Consider the following 18,593-nt stretch of genomic DNA (forward strand, 5'->3'; position numbering starts at 1 on the left):
GAAGCCATATTGGAAGGGGTCCAGGAAACGGTTGGAGGAGAGGAATTTGAGGCAGGAGTGTAGACGACTCACTCCAGGAGTTTGGAAATAAAGGGTAAGAGGGAGAAGGGGTGATAACTGGCGGGAGCTGTGGGGTCAAGGGAGGGCTTTTTTAGGTTGGGGAAGAGGTCGGCATGTTTGAAGGCAGAGGGTAAGAAGCCATTGGAGAGTGAGTGGTTGAAGATGGAAGTTAAGGAGGGGAGGAGGGAAGGGGCGAGAGTTTTTATAACGTGGGAGGCAATTGGGTCTGAAGTACATGTGGAGGGGGTGGCACTTAAGAGGAGGGAGGCTATCTCCTCTGAAGATACTGCTGGGGAGGATGGGAAAGTAGAAAAGGGGGTCAAGGGGCGGGGTGGAGAAGGGGGACGAGTGATTTTAGGGAGCTCAGACCTGATGGTGATAATTTTCCTAATGAAGTAGGTGGCCAGATCGTTAGGGGTGAGGGATGGGGGAAGGGGAGGAAAAGGGGACCCAAGGAGGGAATTAAATGTCCAGAACAGCTGACGAGGGTGATGGGCATGGGAAGTGCCTACTACAGGGCACTACATGAAATCGATGATCAATGAATGCTACTACTACTACTACTACTACTACTTACGATCCTCTTTTCGAAATACTGGATAAAGAGCCAAGCAGCCCCTAAATGCTTTTCAGCATTCATTGGACAATATACTCTCTCAGTAATCTCTTATCACTCATCTATTTTACTGCTAAGCCTCAGAATTATTCATAGAGGGAAATGGTTATGATTATAGTTTGGTAGCTGAAGGAATATTACCTGAGCAAACAATAATTACCTTTGTTCACCAACAACCATTGTTCGGGTTAATTCTATATGCTGTTAATTTACAGTGCCCACAAACAAAGCCATGAGCTAAAGTGCTCCACTGGGCTCCTGGGGAATTGAGAGCTGCCCTTTTTTTAAAGGGTAGCAAATGAAAAAAAAGACTGAATTTGCAGGAAGCCAAAGTTCTGTTTCTGCTTCTTCCTTCTCTTCCTTCTCCTCAGCCTCTTCCTCAAACTGCTTCTATCCAGAGTGACCTCAGCAGTAGCAGGTTTTAGCAGTCCACTCCAGTGACCAGGTTGGACTGTTCGGCTCCTTCGGAGATGGCCTTTCTCTTCGGTCATGCTATGTCCCACCCTATGCAAGATGGCACTGGCTGAAACCTCATTCAGCCTTTGTGAGCACGATTCACGCAATGCAATACCTGCTTTTTAACTCTTATGGTTTCAAACATAAATGTTCATCCACACTCGCATAATTCTTCATTCATTCTTTATTCATTAAGAAATTTTCTGGTGAATTGCTCTGCCATATTGACCAGGTTTACTGCATTTCCATACTGTATCATCATTCTAGAGAGAAACTGGTCTGTTGTGTGACCTTGGACAAGTCAGTTAACTTCTCTGTGCCTCAGTTACCTCATCTGTAAAATGGGGATTGAGATTGAGTCTTATGTGGAACAGGTACTTTGTCCAACCCCATTACCTTGTGTGTATTCATTCAATTCATTCATTCGTATTTATTGAGAGCTTACTGTGTTGCAGAGCACTGTACTAAGTGCTTGGAATGTACAACTAGGCAACAGATAGAGACAATCCCTGCCCAACAATGGGCTCACAGTCTAAGAATCTCATCGCTTAGTAAAGTGTCTGGCACGCAGTACATACTTAACAAATATTGCTGGGGAAAAAAAGGAAAGAAGTTTCAAAATAGTATTTCCAGATTCTTTTCATTCATTTGGGAGAAAGAAATGTTAATTACAAAAATGAAAGATGAACACAAATCTGATACCATCATGGTTCAATATCAGGGCTGGTTCTGGGAGCCAAAAGGATTGTAGCCCATTGGAACAGTCTGTTTGCTGTTCTGAATTCCTAGCCATGACTCCCTGGCATATTCTTTCAGGTGTACCTTGTGGAACAGCCAAAATTAAAGAAGGAGCTAAGTCTGGGTTACTGAAAACTCTTGACTGGAAGCTGCCTCTAATCATTTTTTGTATTAATAATAATGATAATAATGATAGTGTTTTAGGGAAGCAGCATGGCTCAGTGGACAGAGCATGGGCTTGGGAATCAGAGGTCATGGGTTTGAATCCCGGCTCTGCCACTTGTTAGCTGTGTGACTGTGGGCAAGTCACTTAACTTCTCTGTGCCTTAGTTACCTCATCTGTAAAATGGGGATTAAGACTGAGAGCCTCATGTGGGACAACCTGATTACTCTGTATCTACCCCAGCACTTGGAACAGTGCTCTGCACATAGTAAGCGCTTAACAAATGCCAACATTATTATTATTATTATTATTAAAGCATTTACTATGTGCCAAGTATTGTATAATGGTTATAAAAATGATAATAAGAATAATGTTATTTGTTAAGTGCTTATTATGTGTCAGGCACTGTATTAAACCCTGTAGTGTATACAGCTCCCTCTTACTGTGAGCCCCACATAGGACAACCTGATCTGGTTTTGTTGGATAAATCATATATTAGAGGTAATCTCTCACCATTAGCATATGGATAGCATTATGCAAGAAAGCATTACATTTAATTTCAATGGTTCATTTTTTTTGAGGTACACACAATTCAGTTGCTCTAAATTTATAGTCAGAATGAAGCTGCTTTTCCCCCACCATAACAAAATGAATTTCTTTTAAATGTAAATTTGATGTTTCCAATCTTGGGAAAAGGGCTTTTTAGACATGTAGAGTCTTCAAGAAAATAATGGCATGAAATTCAACAGCAAGGAGGAGGAGTAATCCTGATTAATCAAGGAATGGTATGACAGGTTACCAGAAGGTTCTGATAAGTCATCCTTCAAAGTAGGCTAAGTATACTGTGACAATAAAGAATGGTGAGAAACCTTGTATCTATCATTCTCTCAGACAATTGCAAATGATTAGGGAGGAGGGAAGAATTCACTGTCTACAAGGTTAAGAGGGGATGTGGGAAATTGGCTTTGGAGAATGGCAAAATACTCAGGGATGGATTCCTGGCATGCCTCCCAGGAACGAACCGTTGTGCTCTTGCTCAATGGTGGCCACGTACTGGGACTGGGAGTCAGACTTTCCAAGGTTGATTTCAAAATCTATAGTGAATAATTGAGGAGTTTCCCTGTGGAACTGCTGTCTCCTGGTGAAAATCCAATAATTTCTTGGGGAAAATGCCTTAAAATGAACTTTAAATTTACAAATGAACTAGATGAAATTACAGCACTTCTGTTTTGCTAGATTGTAAACTCCTTGAGGGCAGGGATCATATTACCAACTCTACCGTGAGCTCCCAAGCACTTAGTATAGTGTTCTACACACACTAAATGCTTCATTGATTGATTGATCGATTGATTAATCATTGATTCCTTACCTCCAGATAACCGAGTTGGATGCTTCTGTGGAGTAACTAAAGAAATCATGTCAAATCTCAAATTCTTGCTGTAAGATTTAAAATCAGAATTCATCCCACTTTATTTTAACATTTTGAATGGAAAATTTTAATTCTTCAGAAGATGCCACTAATGTAATAGATTAGATGTAATTTCTGGAAATATACATTTCTCAGGGGAAAAGAGGCACAGAACATCTTAGATGGAGGCATCCATATGGAATAGGCCAGAGATGGGCATGAACAGGTTTTATTATTTAAGAGAAAATTAGATGGCAAAGCTAGCAAGTCACGAATTTCCTGTTACCACCCCAGGAGAGAGCTGTCTTGTTCAGCAAATATCTTGAACTGCTAAAATGTTTCTCATTTTGTCAAACATTTTATTAAATGTTTCAACTTAGTGTGAATACTTTGATGTGAATGTCAGTTTTGTCACCTCAATTTGTTCACACTGAAGATGAGGTATTGTTTTTCTTTTGATATGTGTTGTCTGAAACAGAAGAGAGTCACATAAGGGCTCTTTCTGTGTTCAGCATTAGGTCCACTGATGAACAGGAGAGTGAACAGGGCAGTAACTGATTCACTTCAGGGGAAGTCTTAATATCTTTCGAATCAAATCAAAAGGGATGGAAAATTCATGCTTTTTTTTCTTGCAATCCAGCATGATTTCCTTGACAACATCAGGTTGGGTGGGGAGGAAAGGGCCACCAGGTCCTTGTTGAAGGAATCAAACATTTAATAAATGGTATTTACTGAACTCTGTGTGCAGAACACTGTATTTAGTGATTGGGGAAAGTATATACAACAGAGTAGTTTGGCCCAATCCCTGTTCACAAGGCACTTACATACTATAGGGGGAGAAGGAATACTGGTGACCCTAATCCCTTTCTTCTCTCTCCTAGGCCAGCCTTCCTGGGCTCTGAATCTTTCCCTCAGGGCACTATGGCATCAAGGACAGCATCATGATCATTATGACACTTGTTAAGCCCTTGCTATGTGCCAAGCACAGTACTAAGAACTGGAGAAGATACAATGCAATCAAATCAGGCTTACAGTCTAAAAATTTTCCTAAGGGCTTAATACAATGCTCTGCACACAATAAGCACTCCATAGATACAATTGATTGGTTGACTGATTGATCATACCTGTGGACGGGGTGAGGTGGAGATAGAAATAAAGGCTCTTAAAAATGCTCATAAAATAAACACTCTCTGACAATCCAGAAGTCAGGTCTATGTCAGGGTCCCTGAAGTGGGCTTGAAAGCAGGAGGGCTACACCTCACAAAGGTGTTTCAAATTGATCCACCACTGCTATAGATAGTTCAGGTCTATGCTTGCCTTGTAACTATCATGGAGCTATCCAGACAAACGCAGTCAGCCAAGATGCTTCCGCTCAGTGAAGAACTCGGCTGACTATATGTCATGAAGTAGTCAAGGCAGTCTTGGATTGTTGAAAGCTGATCAAGGCAATTTTTAGAAAAATATTTCAGTGTCCCAGAATTTGGACTGCCAGATTCTTGTGATTTGTAGACTGGATGACCAAGAATGCTCTGTGGGAGACCAGTTGCCAAAAAGGAAAGGGAAGGGGCAAAAGATTGGAATGGCTCCTGAAGTCTTCTGACTCAAGTTTCAATACTGTTTTGTTTATTGGTGAGAAATGCAGGTGAATGATGTGGAAAAGTAGGAGGAAAAGTGATATCATTTTTGAAGCATCATTTTGCATGTTGATTATTTTTATGGGGAAACAACTGCAGAGATTTATTAGCACTCATTTTTCCCCTTTGCCCCACTGTGGGCTTTCTCAGCAGCCTAATATTTCTCTGTTTCCAGAATTAAAATATTGGAAAAATATTCTTTTCCAAGGAGGGGAAGGTATGTAAGGAAGTGATAAATGTGACTGAAGAGAACTGCTCGAAACCAACCCTCACATGCAATGTATTTACCGATGGGCCTGATATACATTTTGCAGTATTTAGCAATTTTGAGCTATTAATGTCCACCGTTTCACCAAGTGAGAAATAAAAATGCAACAGCTGTAGGCCCCATAATTTTAACTTTCAAGGTAGTAGTGCTATATGGTACAGTATGCAATTACTTTTTCTCCAGTGGGAGCTTCTTTACCATCTCATAATTGAGCTCAGCGTTTTCAAGAGAGAAGCACTGATGACTCTGTTGCATTTAGTGAGGATACTCCAAATTCTACTGTTCAGTAAACAGAACTTATTGATATCATTTCTATATGTATTTTGGGATATATTACATTTTCATAATTTTTTAAATTTTTATTAATAATAATAGTGATAGGAATTATGGAATTTAAGCACTTACTAGGTTCATTTCATTAATTCAATCATATTTATTGAGCACTTAGTGTGTGTATAGAACACCAAGAAGCAGACATATTCCCTGAGCTTACAGCCAAGCACTCTACTAACTGCTGGGGTAGAATCAAGATAATTAGGTCCCACACAGGGTTCAGAGGGAACTGAGGCACAGAGAAGTTAAGTGTCTTGCTCACAGCAGGCACATGGAGGAACCGGAATTCTAAATTTAGGTCCTCTGACTCCCAGGCCCGTGCTCTTTCCATTAGGTCAGTGCTACTTTTGACTGTTTTAAGAATCCATGGAAATGGCTCTGTATGTTATAAAAACATCATGATAATAATAATAATGGTATTTGTTAAGCACTTATGCCAAGTACTCTGCTAAGCACTGGGGTTGAGACACTATAAGCAGATCAGACAGTCCCTGTACCACATGGGGCTCACAGTCCAAGGGGTAGGGTAAATTGATATTTAATCCCCATTTTACAGATGAGAAAACTGAGGCACAGAGAGTGATTTGTCTGGTTTAGATGGCAGAGTTGGGAAGATGTTCTCCAGGAAGATTCCTTGCTAACAGTAGGCCCATCTTAATGTGTAGCAATAATAATATTATTATGCTTTTTGTTAAGTACTTTCATTCATTCAGTCATATTTATTGAGCACTTACTGTGTGCAGAGCACTGTACTTGGAAAGTACAATTCGGCAAAAGATAGAGACAATCACTTCCCAACAATGGGCTCACAGTCTAGAATAGGGTGACAGACAACAAAACAAGTAGTCAGTCATCAATACCATCAAAATAGATAAATAGAATTATAGATATATATGCACAATATATAGTATTACAGCATAGTACTTACTATATGCCAAGCACTTTTATAAGCACTAGGGTAGATACAAGGTAATCAGGTTGTCCCACATGGGGCTCACAATCTTAATCCCCATTTATAGATGAGGTAACTGAGGCACAGAGAAGTGAAGCAACTTGCCCAAGGTCACACAGCAGACAAGTGGCAGAGCAGGGAATAGAACCCATGTCCTCTGACACCTAGGCTCATGCTCTTGCCACTAAGGCTCACTGCAATTCATTGAGCACAACCCTTTGCAGAGAAGATAAATGATTTGCCCAGGGTCACGCAGAAGGCAAGTGGGGCTGTGAGATATAACGAATAGGGTAGGGACTATGCCCCTGTAAGCATGCTATAATGAGAGTTTGAGGTTTATACTGAGCACTCACTGGATGCAAAGAAATCATTCTAGCCAAATATTTCCTTGACTGAGTAGATCAGATGCTTATAGCACTCTCTGTTTTTAGGTCTATGGGTGGAACAGTGTTAGTGATAATTCAATTATATCTTTTAAGGCCCTAGAACATTATAGGAACCACAGTTAACCCCGTATAACAGTGGGTAAGATTAACATGTTACGAGACAGGAATGGAAGAATAGCTATGACTTCCAAAGCAAGATAAATAGTCTTTATTTTGAACCAAGGGAACACGTGATGATTTTTTCCAACCAGAAGCAGTTGTTGGGTAAACAATTTCCATTTTTCTGCTCTGTTAAAAAACATCCAAGTTCAGATTCACATTATCCAAGTTGATGCTAACCTAAAGAAAGGACTTTCAGAAAAGAGACCATTGAATGAAAAACCTAGAGATTTGAAGATTTAAAAATAAACTCTCAAAAGAACAAATTATAATACTCTAGAACTTGTGGTACACAAGTCTCCAGTGTAGTGTGCATAGATATATAAATACATTAATGTTGGTCATTAACCATAATTGTTTAAAATTATTTTTGACACAACTGCAGTTGGGTTTGCATTTTGAAGGTGTAGACCTGATATTTCCTACATTTTATAATTTACCTTAGCACAGTTTTTATTATTGAACATAGTCAAATGACATTACTAAATCAGAAATCACATAATCCTTTTAGAAGAAAAAATCTGCCACCTCAGAAGATATTCTAGTTGAAAGTATTTTGTTTTATAGCCCAAGCGTGGATGGTTATTACAGAAAATTCTAGTGGTGCATTAAATTTTCATAGTGATTTTCATATCACTGGAAAAGTACTTCAGCAAAGTGCTACTTTGTTTCTACTGGAAATACAATAAAATGATATGGGTGAGGTGGCCTTGTAGTTACCTACCCATTTATCTAATGTGTGTTCTTCTTAGCAGACATGGTCTAATTTCACCCTTAAATCTAGGCGAAAAGAGCTCTCGGAGTCACTTTTAGAAGGTCCGAACCCCTGCTAGCATCCACTGGACCCTAAAGACCTTCAATTCTCCTGTTCTTTTAGCTTTTAGGTTTTCGAGTGCCCTGCTCACTGTGCCACCAAGTCCCAGTACCCATCTCATCCATTCAGTCATATTTATTGAGTGCTTATTGTGTGCAGAGCACTGTACTAAGCGCTTGGGAAAGTACTTGCCACGTCTCTATGGATGAAATGCAGGGATCCCCCTGGTCCTTGGGGGCCAGCTTATCACCCCCATTCCAGAAGTGGCTGCAGAAAGCTTGCTGACAAAGGGCTCCCTGCTGTGCCAGTCTATTTGTCTACCCAGCACCTAGAGCTTTTCCCCAGCCCCTACCTCAGGCAGACAACATATCTTTTATTAATGTCTTTCATTTCAATGCTAATGAGTATATGCATGGAATGAATGAAATCATAAGCTCATTGAGGTCAGGGAATGTGTCCATTTATTGTTGAATTATACTCTCCCAAGCAATTAGTACAGTGCTCTGCACACAGTAAGCACTCAAATAATAAAATTGAATGAATTTCTATCTACTTGGCAAAAATTGGTACTCCCCTGAATGAGAAGGCAAGGTAGTGTTTTCCAAGATGTTTTAAAGGAATAGCAAAAATACAAAATACAAGCACCAGGGACCACTGAGGAATATATTTTCATGTTTCAACATGGTTGAAGGAATTTTCTGAAAGCATATGAGTGTGAAATATAATCATGAACACGTTGACGGTTTAGTGGCTAGTAACTTTCACACACATACCAATCTGAGATGATATTATCTCAAGCTAGTGGAACACCTCTAATATAACATTTCACTGCCAATTGGAACCGAAACAAATAGCACGTTACTTTCCTCAAATGGATCATATTTATTTTCACTTGAAGTGTCAACTGTTGTAGATTCCCCCGATCCCTTTGAAACAGCTTCACACAAACGAATCGCTTGCTGTCATGAGGGCAGTTGTTTATGTTTTTCTCTCAACAGGTGTGATATATTGTGTATTTCATCAGGACGAATTATGATTCAGACCAAATTCAGAAATAGACGTTCACAAAGGTCTGTGGCAATCATTCAAGACCATTGAAGACCACATAGTGAAGATGAGTAAAATAGGGGGAATTGTTAACTGACACCGAAGAAATTGCAAAACTAGATAGGTAATTAATTGTGCAAGTTTTCAATTATTCTCATATGTATTAGCTGAATGATTCATAAAGATAATGCCATAAAGTAAGGATTTCAAATAAGTTGAATGACTGCTTTCTGGAACAATCAGTTCTGATCTCCACTATAAAAACTAATGTAAGGGATTAAGTTCTGAGTAGTGGGTAAAATCGAATGCAGGAGGTGATTGTGGAGAATCACTGTGCAATTATGATCATAAAATGATTACATCCTTTCTTAAAGAAACAGTAATTATGTGCAAACACTAATTTGTGAAAAAACACTGAAAGGAATAGCTATACAAAAAGAACAAACCCAACAACTTTTTTAAAAAAATGCCATATTCTTTCTGTGTGCCCAGAATGAAAAGAGGCAAAAAGGAATTATGAATGTCTAAGCAATGTGATCAAGGGCAAAAAGTCATCCTTTAAAAATAGAAAGTTCACCTTAGTAAGTGGCCAAAGATCATAAAGAGTGTTAGAAAAAGAGCCAACAGGTGGCTCTAAAAGGAATTTGAGGAGAAAAGAGGATATAGAAGGCAAATATAGCAAAACAAGAAGCTGTCTAGAGAATCAGTGAGCCCCTTGAAGGTCCACTCAGAGTTGAAAAGGACGTCACCTATATGTTCAATTAATTATTTAGCTCAGTCTTTACTTTGGAAGATCTTAGGCTTCTAATCCCAAATGCAATTTGTAATAGGTTAGAAGACTTGGATCAAACTATGAAAAGTGCAACGGAACCTCTAACAAAACTTATGACATCTTTCTGAAAGTTTTTAAAGGACTGAATTGGGGAATTTTAGAACTATTCCAATTGTTAAACAGAAAACTGGAAGATCATCAATGTAAGCATCATCTGTAAGAAGAATTTTAGAGGTGATTCTAGAAATCATAGATGATGGAAGGCAGCATGGCCTAGTGGAAAAAACATGGGACTGGGAATCAGGAGAGCTGAGTCTAGTCCCAGGTCTACCACTTGCCTGCTGGGCAACCAAGGCAAGTCACTTAACTTCTCTGTTCTTCAGTTCTTCATTTGTAAAACAGGTGTACAGGTTGAATCCAATATGATTGTCTTGTATCGATCCCAGAATTTAGCACAGTAAGTGTTTAACAAATATTATTATCATTATTATTCAGGAAGAAGATCTCACAGTCATTCTCAGCCATTTCCTAAGTCACGAGCTTGCAGTCAAAAAGGTCAAGATATGTTGGGCACCATTAGAATGGTTTAGAAATCAAAAGAAAGAGCAAAAATCTGTCCTAATAAAAAGTTATGGTTCAGTCAGTTCTTTCATAATAGGTGTTTTTATTATGTATTTTAGATAGACTGCTTGTAGGAAATTAGGAAACTTTCTTGCACAACGTGCATGTATCTGATAGAACAAATTCAAGTCTCCCTACTCAAAAACTTCCAGAGGTTGCCCATTCCTCTCTTCATCAAGCAGAAACTCCTAACCATTCAATCTGTTCTCTCCCCAGTACTTATCTTCAGTCTCCTATTGCAGCCCAGCTTTCACACTTCACTCCTCACAAGCCAGTCTGTCACTGTGCCTCATTCTCGCCTCTCTTAATGCACTTCTCTTGAATATGACCTCTATTTTGCCTAGAATACCTTCCCTTTTCACATCTGGCAGACCACTGCTCTTCTCCCTGGTAAGTTTCCCATTGTCACACTCCATTTTCCTCCTTCCTGTCACAAAAGCATTTTTGTATCACCTAAGTGCTAGTTTTCTCTCCCCAACAGCCTCGCAGTTCACATGTATGTGCCTTTAAATTTTGTTGCTTCCCCCTACTTATAATTGATTTTAGTGTCTGCCTTCCCTGCTAGGTTGTAAGATCCTGTGGACAGAGGGAGTGTGTCTGGTAACTCTATTGTACTCTCCCAAATGCTGGGATGAGTATACACTCAATAAATATGACTGGTTAATGGAAGAAATTATTGGAGGCATGTGTGGTACTTACCACAGCATACTTTCTATACCACAGGTTCTTCTAAAAAGGGGTTTATCGGCAACCCAATCTGCATAATTTAGTAGACCTGGGAGTAGTATGGTAATACTCAATACTCAATACTCATGTGCCTTAAAAAGGGCACAATAGAGTTGTAATGGAAAGGCTACTAATACAGAAAGATAGAGCAGCTTCCATTTAAGTATAGACTGAATCACCAAGGCTGCAATACAGAAAAGTTGGTAGGGGCATAACTGGAGTGTACAAAATCACAGAGGCTGCAGGCAAGGTGAGCAAAATACAATATACCACAACATAATATCTCACAACATCAGAACTAAGGGTCACTCAATGAAGCTTGAAGGTGATAAATTTAAACAAACAAAAGGAAAACATTTTACCCAGTGGCACTTGAAGGGTAGTGATGATCACACTTTTCCTCCAAGTGCACTTTGCTGTCACTGTCACAGTCAAAAAGTAGATTGGATGGTCATTTGTCATGTTTAGTATGACATTTCATTGCTCATCTATTCATCTTTAACCCTGCTTGTGCCCTTTCTCTATCCCTTTATCTTTAGCAGAGACAGCTCTGTCTCTAGTAATCAATCAGTGGAATTTATTGAGTGCTTACTGTGTGCAAAGCATTGTACTAAGTGCTTGGGAGAGTACAAAATAATAGAGTTGGTACATACAATACCTGCCTTCAAGGAGCTTACTATTGTTATTATTATTATCACTATAACCCAAATGAACAGTCTGGTGGGAAACTGGGCTTTATGACAATGAACACTACTGTGAGGTGACAGTCCGCAGTGAGTGGGTAAGTAGGTGGTGGGACCATTTTCCTCAGCCCATTTCAGATCTACGTAAGAGGGCCCTCAATGGAGGAATGAAAAAAAGAAAAAGTTCTAATAAGCCAAGATGCTCTCTTTGTTTGAGACTATTTTATTCCTTTGGGCTAATGAGAGAAAGTGATTTTGAAGAGCAACTAAAAAGATGAGCAGGCACATTCAAGGATAACTTTTTGTCAGGAGCCCTGTCCCAGCTTGTACCAATCAGGACCTTCCTAGACCTGGGGATCCTCAGTGAGACATAGTAAAGTCAAACCACACCACCGACCACCAACTTTTTGTGGAAAGTTTTTTACTTAGCTTTACCAACATACAAGGGAGTAGCGCATACACACACTCACTCCACTCCACCAAGGGTCCAATACCAGTCTGCTGGTCAAGGGAGCCCATATTGTCACTGTAGCCACTGCTTCTTTCTGCTTCCAAGTGCTGCTGCCTTCTGCTGCATCTGCTGCTCTCCTCTGAGTAATTCTGCTCCAGGTACTTTCCTCTGCGTGCTTCCTGTGTGCCTCTTTCATGCCCCTCATGATTCAAAAGGAGCACCTTTATCTGCCTTAGGCATCACTGCTGTGGCTTTCTGTGGCAGTCATTGATTGGCCCAGGTCTGTTATCAGGTAAAGCAGGGAGAGAAAGCCACACCTCCCTCCATGCTCCCCCCCAACAAGCCAGCAATCCACCTGTCCTCAAGTAGAGCCCATCAGTGACTTTGAGAGTCTCTTCTTTGTTGTTCACAGGATTGTGGGCTCACCACACTTTAATTTTCAACTCCATCTACAAAACAATTAGGTATTTCATCGTTTTTATAAAAATATTGTTTTAGGCTATCATCACTAATTTTTAGAAAGTGTTTATGCAGTAGTGTTTTTGTCAAGTGTTATTTTTGGCTGGGATAAGCTCCTCATTTTAGAAATTTTAGAGAGGAAAACCTGTTGAAAAACTCCTTATGTAATAAAGGTTTTTTTATTTTTGGCAAGTTTAAAACACACACCACTACTTAAAAAAAGTACTTTAAGTTACTATTTTATTTATTTACTATATGAATGTCATGACAAGGGCCTGCTCCATTCAGTTAAAACCCAATGCATACCAGCATCACTTTCTGCTTTTTTTTGTTTAACAATAATAGTTCATAAGTATATAATTATGCTAGCCATTTTAAATTCTTTTGAAAAGTTATAATTCCAAAGTTCACATAAAGCTCTTTAAAAATCTGGTGTCACAGGTTTATAGAAGTTGAGGGAAAGTGACACTATGGCAGTGTTTTTAGAAAGATCCATATGGTGGAGAGGTTCATTACCAAGCATGTAGTATAAACATGAAAAATCATACATTTTAGTTACAGAACAATTTTGTCCACTTGCATGAAATTCATGTCACATATTGTTAGCATGGTATGAATTTCAGCAAAGATTCCACTGCATTAAATTTAAAGTTAAAATTGTAAAGCACATGCTGTAACAGTTAATAGTGTTATTAACTTGACATGGTGTTATTACTTGAAGTATCTGGATTAGATGCAGTGTGAGATGTTTTGAATGCCAGCAAAGCCATGCTGTCATTATACTAGGTTAACTTTGAACATTGTATTTTCTCATGAAATCTTGATTTGGTCTTTCTTGTCCTCAACCACTTGCCCACATCCTCCTTCTGGCTTGGAACTCTTCCCCCTTCATGTCTGACAGGCCACCTCTCTCCCCATCTTCAACACCTTACTGAAAATCACATCTTCTCCAAGAGGCCTTCCCCGACTAAGCTCTCATTTCCTTGTCTAAACCTTCTTTTCTGTGTCACCTATATCCTTCACTCTGTTTCCCTTAAGGACTTTAGCATGCACCCCTCCCCTAGCTCCATGACACTTACATCCATTGCCAGTTATAATTTATTTTCATGTGTGCCTCCCATTTTAGTCTTCAAGCTCTCTGTGAGCAGGAATTGAGTATACCAATTTTTTGGCAATTTATTCTCCCAAGCTTTTAGTTCAAGGTTTGCACCCAATCAGCATGGCCTAGTGGATAGAACATAGGTCTGGGAGTCCGAAGGACCTGGGTTTTAGTCCCGGCTCCAACCACCTGTGTGCTGTGTGACCTTGGGCAAGTCACTTGGACTTCTCTGGTCCTCAGTTACCTCATCTGTAAAATGGGGATTAAGAATGTGAGCCCCGTGAGGGACATAGACTTTTCCCCACCTGATTAGTTTGTATCTACCCTAGCAGTTAGAACAATGATTGATACATAGTAAGTGCTTAACACCCCTCTCAGGGTCATGCCTGGAGAGTTTCCAGTACTCTACCACTCTCGGCTAAGGGAGGGAGAGTCAAACAGAGTCCTACCCATTCCATGCCTAGCTTGGGCCATGATTAGAGAGTGGAAGGCAATCTACTACAAGTGACAACTCACCCATGCTGGGCAGCAGAGGCACAGGGGAGATGTGTCCATGGTGTCACTATGGTTTGGAAATAACTTGATGGCATAAGACAAGACAGTGCTTAACAAATACCATCATCAATAAACAATAAATACCATTGATCAATGAATTATCTTCATAAAGCTATCACATTTGCTATCCACATATTTCCTTTTAATGCATCTTCCTCTGTGTGTGTTTTTATATTCAAGAAAAGCAAAAGCACAATTAATTAATTCAGTCTTATTTATTGAGCACTTATTTGTGCAGAACACTGTATTAAATGCATGGGGGAGTACAATACAACAATAAGCAATCATTAAAATCCTTTAACTAATGATGTTTTTATAATGGTGACACTCATTCCTATTAGCACAAATGAGCCATATTTCACTATATCCCATCAGGTTTTTTTTTAAAAAAATGCACTGTCTAAAAGCTGACTTTTAAGTTTAAGTGGTTTTCCCTCTGATTGTACAGTATGGTTTCAAAGCACACAATGTCAAGGTCCATGTCCATGTTTTAATAATAATAGTATTTGTTAAATGCCTACTCTGTGTGAGGTGCTATACTAAGCGGTGGAGTGGATAACAAGCAAATCGGGTTGGACACAGTCCCTGTCCACATGAGGCTCACAGTCTCAAATCCCATTTTATGGATGAGGTAACTGAGGCATGGAGAAGTCAAGTGTCCTGCTGAAGGGCACACAGCATACAAGTGGCAGAGTCAGGATTAAAACTCATGATATTCTGACTCTCAGGCCCATGGTGTATACACAATGCCATGCTGCTTCTCCCACTGGCCACTTGAAAATTTTTGAGGTGGTCACAGCTTGAATAGTCATGAAAATAAGGCAAATATTTAATAATTTCATATTTTTCTCTTGATGTCCTCTTCTATGTGCTCCTTCCTCTAGCTTTGACCCACTATTTCTATTTACTTCTATCATGCTATTCTCCTTGCTTGCTTAGGTGAGCTTTTGTTCTTTAAGAGATGCTTAGTTTTCCATTGGTGTCCCTTTTTACTTTGCTATCTAGCCAGGCAGAGCTTCTACTTGGTCACCTGTATTTTTTATTCTGGACCACACATTTCTTTTAATGGGAGGGGAAGAACAGGAATGAGTGTGAGGGGTCAATGATGACTTGGTGTATGTCTCACTTCCTCCCTCTTGTTTAAATAGCGGCATTGATGTTTTGTGGTTATCTCCATTGCCTTGTTACCTACCCTTCCTTGGCAGCAGAAAAGTGACCAGCCAAATGGTAGGTAGTCAGAAAGGTCAGAAGGGGAAAGAGACCTACAGAAAAATAAAGGATGAGAGGATCAGGGAAAGACAGAAGAAAATTGAATGGCAGGTGAAAATGAAAAGGACAAGTGGAAATGAAAAGAGATGTAAAAAGGAGAGAAGGCATACAGAAAATAGAGGGGTAAGAGATCTCTGATAGATAGCTGAACAATTAAGTCAGTTGGATGAAAGAAACTTAAACCCACATCAGTGTGCAGGTCTATAGGGGTGAAGTTGGAGAGTGGCAGAGGGAGATGGGGAGAATGACAAAGAGATAAAACAGGAGAGGAAAGGAAAAGGGACAAAGAGAAGTTTTGAAAGCTCTACTTTTTAATCGTGTGAAGTAGTGGTAAATGTTGTACTGTAAAAACAATGTCATGTCACAAATCCAAAGATCCCAAATCAAGCCTACCCCAGGGTTTTTCTGGCTTTCCTATAGCATCAATTAGCAGAGAACGAAACCAGGACACTAGGACCAACAGTCATCAAGGTTGTCGTTGATTTAACGATGGTGGGTATTGCAGCTAGCATTCTATTTTTATTCCCAATTAATCTTCCTCCTTGTCCCCTCTCCCTTCCCCTCGTTATCCTCACTTACCAGGCTATGGTTTGCCAGGTAACTCTGACCCTCAGCAACCAAGCTGAGCCCATTTTATGCTTTGGTCCCCTTCTGCTGAGCTAGGACCCCTGTCTGCTGGAAAGTAGGAAGCCCCTGTGGAATAGGCAGAAGGCTAAACTGCAGACTGAGGAGAAATCTAATCTCAGATTGCTCACAGGGTCCACAGAGAAGATAGAAGCAGTTCTTGTCTGCCTTCTATTTTCCAGCCAGGATGCTGGCTTTGTTATCTCCCCATTCCCTCCGTTCCTTCTCCTCCGGGAGCTACACATATCCAAGGCTATTAGACAACAGGATTCCTGTCTCAGTGCAGCAGCCTCACCCTCTGTGCCCCCTTGGTCCCAAAGCACCTACACAATTTCTGTACCCGTTCTAAGATAACCCAACCCAGCATGGCTTGAGCTGAATAAGATGTGGCTGCGAGGTCATCATTCAATAAATCAATCAATCATATTCACTGAGTGCTTACTGTGTGCAAAGTACTGTATTCAACACTTGGGCAAGTATATCAGAATTGGTAGATACATTCCCTGACCACAGTGAACCTACGTTATAGAGGGGGAGACAGACGTTAATATAAATAAATTTCAGATATGTACATAAGTGCTGTGTGACTAGGGAGAGCTGAATAAATGATAATTATAATGATTATGGTGCTTGTAAGTACTTAGCTTATGCAAAGTACTGTTCTAAGCACTGGGGTAGATAAAAGATAATCAAGTCCTACATAGTCCCTGTCTCACATGGTGCTAACAATCTCAATCAACAATTTTCATATGAGGGAACTGAGGCACAGAGAAGTTAACTGACTTGCCCAGAGTCACACAGCAGGCATGTGGTGAGCTAGAATTGGAACCCAGGTCTTCTGAGTACTAGGCTCCTGCTCTTTCTGCTAAATCCATGTCATGCAAGAGATGATGTTAGAAACATCTGGAAGGCATGCTGATCTTGGAAAGGTTGATGGGAGATTAGACAGCTTCTTTGTACTACCTCTTCCAGAGGAAAGTAAGCATAATAAGTGCACCTTATAATTACATAGGAAGACTTTTATTGTACAGTGCTCTTGCCATATTTTTTATTTTTCTGATTGATCACGATTGGCATACCTCAACTGCATGCCTCTATAATCAGTAGTGTTTCAGCAGTTTGTTTTCTCTATCATTCTCATGCTTCTGCAACATTGAAGACATCATGCAATTTATTAACTTGCCCAAGGTCCTATGGTTAAGCAGTTGTGAGCCAAAACACTGACAAACATCTTCTGGACACCCTGCTTAAGGATGCTCTTTCCACTTTTAGTTATTATCTGAAATATCGACCTTATGTGAATGCCACATGAATAATCACACTGAAAACCATTTGACCATGAAGAACAGGCAAAGTGAAGAAAATAGTATTAGTCCAGACCTGCTCAGGTGAAAAAGTTACTAACTGGTCAGTCAAGAACTCAACAACGCTTAAGAGTTTCCATTGTTTCAAGCCCTAGTTTGTAAGCTACTCCTCTAAACTGTAAACTTCTTGTGGGCAAGGGACATGTCTACCAACTCGATCATATGGTACTCTGCCAACCTCTTAGTCCAGTGCTCTGAACACAGTAAGGGCTCAATAAATGTGATTAGTTGATTGATTCTGGAAGATCATGAACTCTTTCAAGTCATTTGGATCAATCTACTTATTGGTTGGGTCTGACCACTCTCTGTAATTATTCTTTTGGGCTCCCACTATCTAGTCCAGGCACTGGCAATTTCAATAGGTGTGCCAGAGAGATCCAGCCAACCATCCTGGCTGGCACAGTAGCCTCAAGCTGTGGCTCAATTTGTTCCTGCCATGTTTTCTGAGTGTGTGTTCTCATTTATGCATTCCGTATTACCACTGTCTCTTCTCTTGGATTCCAGCTCCTCTGCCCTCCTATGTCCTCCCAGATCTCCCTCACTTGTTCCACATCTGCTCTGGCAACAACATTACCACAGATGGCCTGGAGCAGCAGGGTTCAAACCCAGGACTTCTGGGTTCAAATCCATTGAGACATGATTGTTTTATTCTATTGGCACTGTGATATCATTGCAAATCTGGCCTGCATCTGCTTATATTCCGGGATCCTCCCTACCTCCAACTGGCATAGCCAGAGAAAAAGCAACTAACATAGTCCAGACCACATATGGTTTTATATTCCTGCTTGATGTAACAGAGAATCCTGTTGCTTTCTGTAAAAGAAAAAGTAGTGTATGTAGACTGTTTTTCCTTTGAGATTGGAGAACCATGACATTGATGAAGTTGAAAAGGTAATAATTCTCAAAAACACGTCTGAATTTTGCCTGGGATCTGCT

Source organism: Ornithorhynchus anatinus, chromosome 3, assembly GCF_004115215.2.
Source record: "Ornithorhynchus anatinus isolate Pmale09 chromosome 3, mOrnAna1.pri.v4, whole genome shotgun sequence".
NCBI lineage: Eukaryota > Metazoa > Chordata > Mammalia > Monotremata > Ornithorhynchidae > Ornithorhynchus > Ornithorhynchus anatinus.